The sequence below is a fragment of the Limulus polyphemus genome, unplaced genomic scaffold, assembly GCF_000517525.1.
Source record: "Limulus polyphemus unplaced genomic scaffold, Limulus_polyphemus-2.1.2 Scaffold1323, whole genome shotgun sequence".
Taxonomy (NCBI): Eukaryota; Metazoa; Arthropoda; class Merostomata; order Xiphosura; family Limulidae; genus Limulus; species Limulus polyphemus.
Genome location: NW_013666933.1, coordinates 261,731 through 267,867, shown reverse-complemented (window position 1 = coordinate 267,867; position 6,137 = coordinate 261,731). Strand labels below are relative to the sequence as shown.

At 33.8% G+C, this 6,137-nt stretch overlaps 1 protein-coding gene across 1 annotated transcript in view; it reads left to right on the top strand.

Moving 5' to 3' along the window:
- Positions 1-405: 405 nt before the first annotated feature.
- LOC111086685 overlaps positions 406-6,137 on the top strand; it is a 47,370-nt gene continuing 41,638 nt past the window's right edge. Inside the window, exon 1 of the mRNA XM_022390509.1 lies at positions 406-454. The gene's annotated coding sequence lies outside the window, so the exon portion shown is untranslated. The remainder of the gene's footprint in view (positions 455-6,137) is intronic.

Genomic DNA, 6,137 nt, shown 5'->3' with positions numbered 1-6,137 from the left:
TTAGTTTTAAACAACTTGGCTACAGCTCCATGAACGACTTTGAACGTTTGGTAATATAAAAGAACAACCAGTTAATTCCCAAGTGACACAAAATCCCTTACATTACGTATTGATATCATAAATTATTAATAATGACACCCCCCACCAACTCGGCGGCCTTGAGGATGATTCTTAACACACGGTCGTTCCCTATTTTTCTCCGTTTGTCAGCCTTCCTCAATTGTCTCAATAAAGGTCAAATTGTAAGAAGCGAAAGTAAAGCAGCTTTCCTACTGGTTCAAATCATGGAGGAGGAGTGAATGAAACTGTGTCACCGTTATAAAAGTCACAAAGGTGAATATTTTCCTCTTGTATCAATCGCTTTTCTTGCCGAAGCATCTAAAATTCGAAGGGATATATCACTTACAAAAAAAAGGCTGAGGCTCGGATTGAGCTAAAAGATAGTAAGACAGGAGTAAGTTTTATTTTAATAATTGTATTTGTTTTAAATAGTTATTATTCACTGACTAGCTTAAATTAGGGTTAGTGTAAAACTTATACATGTAAAAATCATGAAAGTACCTATCAGTGAACTTTATTGCTTATTATACCATAGTGGTTCAATACGTTTAATATAGATCTATTACATACGGAGTAGAGTATATTACGTCAGTGGCTTCTCCAATGAAGGTAGGGGTGGGAGGCTCGGAGTGCGAAAGATCCTCCTGTTTCAACAACCAGTATACAGTGATTCCAGGGACTGCCATATTTGTTTGCAGGTTAACAACAGGTTTGTTTGCTTGTGTTAGATCAAAGCTACATTGGACTATCTGCTCTGTCCATTGCGGGGAATCGACCCCCGGATTCTAGTGTTGTAAGTCCGTAAAAACTTACTGCTGTTCCAACGCGGGGCTTAACAACAGGGACCAATATTCTTAGCCCAACCATAACGTATTAAAACATACTAAACGGACATTGTCCCTTTTCTAAATACTGTACCTTTCTACATATTTGTAACCAGCCATAACTGCAAAACACATAATGTGAAACCGCAAATTTGTATGCATCTCCCCATGGACTCAACAAACAACCATGCCAAATTTGGTCAAGATCCATTAACAGGGGGGCGAAGTAGTGGTAAAAAACGCCCATAAAAACCGCAAAATGCAAAGCTGAAAATTTGTATGTACCCCCAAATGGACCTAAGTAACCCCCATACCAATTTTGGTGAAGATACATCCACACCCTGCGAAGTAGTTGCATGGACAGACAACAAACAGTACTGTAATATTTGTATAAATACGCTTCAGAAGGCAATGGTTGTTGGTTCACACTTACACACTCCTAGCCGGTACGATACGGTGTTTAAACTGTATAATTCAAAAGTCATTAGGTATACGTTATATAATAAGGTGCAAAAAACGTTATTAAACTAAGTCTACATACGTATAATTTTGATGTTAAATATATAATGTCCACTTTATTTTAAAAACTTACATGAATGTGTTCTGTAACATAACTTTGTCTTTACCAAATCCTCGTCATAACACGAGTAGTTTTACGTGTGGGGTTTAATATATATATTCTTACATACCCGTACACCGAAGAGCCATTAACAGAAATGACACCGATAAGAAGATCCTGACGACAGCCTTGTATATTATGTTATTAATCAAAGAAAATATTTGATTTAAATAAATGAAAATAGTTAAGTTTTTAATTAATTGAATAAAAATGCTCTGTAAACACTTAATTTACAACGTTTCGCCCTTAGGCCTACTTCAGGCAAGTATAGTAATTAATTGAATAAAACTGCTCTGTAAACACTTAATTTACAACGTTTCGCCCTTAGGCCTACTTCAGGCAAGTATAGTAATTAATTGAATAAAACTGCTCTGTAAACACTTACTTCACAACGTTTCGCCCTTAGGCCTACTTCAGGCAAGTATAGAATTGTAATTCGATCATTGCCTAAGATGGGTTCTTAGGCCGCAACGTCGCAAAATAAACTAACTTAGTAAACGTTAAGAAACCATTTTTGTTTAATTAATTAAAACGTTAACGGGTTTATATATATTTGTTTTAGTATATTTTATTTTGCTATGATTTTACATCCGCTATGGTTCAGATCGATTTTTCATGCTCCATTGCTATTTTTTGAAGTAATACAAAGCTATGCCTTCAAATTATAAGAACTGTTTGTTCAAACAACTTACTTTTTCAAAATTACGCTCTAAACATTTGGAAGCGTATATCAGTGGTAAATAAACCAATAGTAACAATAATGTTTGATCAGTGGTATTGTTACTATTGGTTTATTTGATCAAACATTGTTACTATTGGTTTATTTACCACTGATAATGTTTGATCAGTGGTAAATAAACCAATAGTAACAATAATGTTTGGTTTTGTGTTTACTTACTGATTAAGTATATCTTATTACAATTTACAGTTTTTACAGTAAGTAGGATTTGTTTTTGGAACAGGTACGACGTTTCGATCACTAGATCTCAAGTACACAAGTTTTAACGGTAAAGTTCTGTGAGAATGATCGCACCAGTGATCGAAACGTCGTATCTGTTCTAAAAACAAATCTTACTTACTATAAAAGCTGTAAGTTGTAATAAAACAATAATGTTTGTCTCGTTCCGTAGAGTTTTAGTTTGCTATATACTTTTGCTTTGGTAGAATCTGTTAAAAGGTAAAACGTTTCTTTAGAAATGCACGCAACGAAATCAATAGCAATAATAACGTTTGTTTCGTTCCGTAGAGTTTTAGTTTTCTACATAATTTAGCTTTAATAAAACCTGTTGAAAGGTAAATATATTTATTTAGAAAAGAACGTAACGTGAGCGATGTGGTCGTTTCCATTAGATATAAATATATTTTAACCTTTAATAAGTTACACCTATGTCATAAATATCGTAAGCTACATTCGTGATTTAGAAAACGACTGTCGATGGTTCTTGATATCAGTAAATTTTTATATGAGTACTTTGCAAAATGTATATGTTAAGTTTCTCTGCAAGACTTTGTGGATCGTCAGTAAAGCCAAACATCCTAGGGCTCATTAACTGTCTGTCCCTGTGATATTCATAAACCTGGTATCTTCCAAATCATTGGAACAAAGCTGCATCATGATTAGTGTTAGCGAACTCATTAAGAGATTCAAAATTGAACATATCTAACACTTTTCTGAAACGGTTGGTGACGTCAGCACCTTCACCAGCAGATTAAACATTTTATTCAGTGGAATTGGATATAGAGGTCGTTGTATGTTTATAATTTCAGGTTGTCACTTGTTTAGATCAACCAATACGTACATATATAAGTGCATAGTGGAGTATGTGTACCATGAGACACCATGTGATCAGGAAACTCATCACTCGTTTAGCAACTTACGGCCCTTTCCGTTTTGATTTTTCTTTTTCTTTTTTGCTTACTGTATAATAAAAAATAAAAATTAATTACATAAATCACAAACACAATTCCGCAGAAAAACGATAGCGAGAAAAACAAAAACTTTAAGATAACAACAAATAAATCGTGTTTCTTTGATGTAAGAATTTCCAAAGAAATTCAAAAAACGAGTTATGAAATTGAAATTATTTATCAGTTCAGAAACCATCTGTATTTCTCATGCTATTAGCGTCATCTTTTTAATGAACGATATGTTTAAATATTCTTTCGTTTCCTTCATACATTTCATATACACATCATATTATAAAGTTGTACAGGAAATATAATGGTGCTTTAATTTGGTAATTTATTGAGTGTAGTGCCACCTAGTGGTGATTTAATACATTATTTTCCGGTGAAGGCCAGTATTTCTTCGTAAAGTGTTTGGAGCGAGTCTGATGAACCAATATATAATGATTTATCAAGTTATGATAGATATTATTCTTAGTGATATCTTATAGGAATTCAATAGTAAGTTATATAACATTTACGACCTAAGTTTGAATAGAACATTTCAGAGTTTGATACGTTAGTTGAACTTAAAGTGGCCAACATTCGCGGCAAATGCAACATGTCCCCGACACGCAATTCCAACATGGCCAATTTTGGCACTAGAAAAATTGTGAAATTCTGAAAATTTTCTATATCACTGCTGGGGACCTGCAAGAAGATATCTTTGTACCAAATCCCATGTAAGTTGGTTGACATACACGTGAATAGTTCACATAAAACCCAAATTGTGGTTTCTTCACTGAAAAAAATTGAGCAAAGACAAATATTCCGAAACTATCTATGTCTCTATTTGGGACCTGTAAAAATAATCTTTGTACCAAATCCCATGTAAATTGGCCGAAATACAGCGGAATAATTGTAAACAGTTATAGAATTATGCTTTTTATGTCATCTTTACCCCTATAATTACTAACAATAGTCAAGTCCATCATTTTTGTTTGTCAATGTGTGGGATCTGTAGAAAAGTATCTTTGAACCAAATCCCATATAAATTGGTCAAATACGGCCGAGTAATTGACCCAAACCCCCAAAATTGTACTTTTTTTGTGAGCTCTGATCCCCCACCCCCTAAAAAACTCAAAATGGGCAAATCCAACTTTTTTATTTGTAAATATTTTGGGCTCATGAAAATTTATATTTGTGCCAATTGCCATCTTGATTGCTGATTTTTGGGTTGTTTTACCTTTGACGCCATAAAATCAGTAAAAAGGCCTAAATGAAAACGGCATCTTGGACCAAGGTATAATTATACCAAGTTTAAAGTCATTCTGCCAAGAAATGAAGAAATAGTGGTCGATTGAAAAATATTTGAAATAAAAAAAAACAACAATAGAGAAAATAAGTATGTCTGTCTGCGGAGACATAATCACAAAATTAATAATATATTAATATATATTTATTTATCCCCATCTAGTGGTGACTTTATAAACTAATTTTTTCCGGTCTAAAATCGACTTTGCTTATTTTCAATAAATCGTTAAAAGGAGTTTTGCTTCTTTTTGGTAATTATTTTTTCTAATAACTCTGATGCAGTGTGGAAAAATCCACTAATTTTTCACTGAACTGCCGGCAGAATTTACCAAAACTTTAAGATTGTGATTTTAAAAATACTCAACTTCGCGTCTAACTCCTTTTTTTAATATTTTTTCTCGGGTTCTTCTCTTACTACAGAGTTGTGAAATACCTTCATTCAATCAATAATTTTAGTTTAAAAAAAAGATCATAGTTTTAAGAATATGAGTGAATCATGATTAAGATTGATCCCGTATAACTCAGCGGTAAGTCAGAAGACCTATAAGGCTAAAAATCGAGTTTCAATAGCCAGAGTGGACAGAGCACAGATAGCCCATTGCGTAGCTTTGTCCTTAACATCAAACGATGACTACGTTCAATTTATAAATTTAAATTTTCATAATATGTTACCCATTGGTATCATTTGTACTGATAAACTGATGAATTACATAGACGTAGCCAGGAAGGGGGATGCAATCAGTTTTTAGCCTCCCTCCCCCTCTTTCCCGAAATTTCAGAGGAGAAAATTTTCATAGTTTTGTTTTCTTACTGCCGAATTCCCATTTCAGCCTATAAGCATTTGGCTTAACACTGAAGGTTTGACATAAATTCCTGGTCGTTGATATGTTTCTCTGTAGTTACTTGGGCCCGGCATGACCAGGTGGTTAGGGAACTCGACTCGCAATCTGCGGGTTGCGGGTTCAAATCTCCGTCACACCAAACATGCTCGCCCTTTCAGCCATGGGGGCGTTATAATGTGACGGTCACTCCCACTATTCGTTGGCAAAAGAGTATCCCAAGAGTTGGCGGTCTTACACTGCTAAATTAGGGACGGCTAGCGCAGACAGCCCTCGTGTAGCTTTGCGCGAAATTCAAAAACAAACAAACAAACTGTAGTTACTTATTCTTTAAGTTATAAAAAAAAAGAAGAAAAGTTGTAAATAAATTCCTTTAAATATTATTTATTTATTTAAAAGCTTGATTTATTTACAATAGCTTAGATTTTTCCTCTATTTTCCACCACGCAGATAGTTACATTTAGTATATTTTTGACCAAAAACTGAAGTTTTACGGATATTATGATATTATCATTGTAAAGTTGTATTCATAAAAAATACTACAATTTTTTGTGAAGGTTTGTTTGTTTGTAATTATGCACAAAGCTACACAAAGGG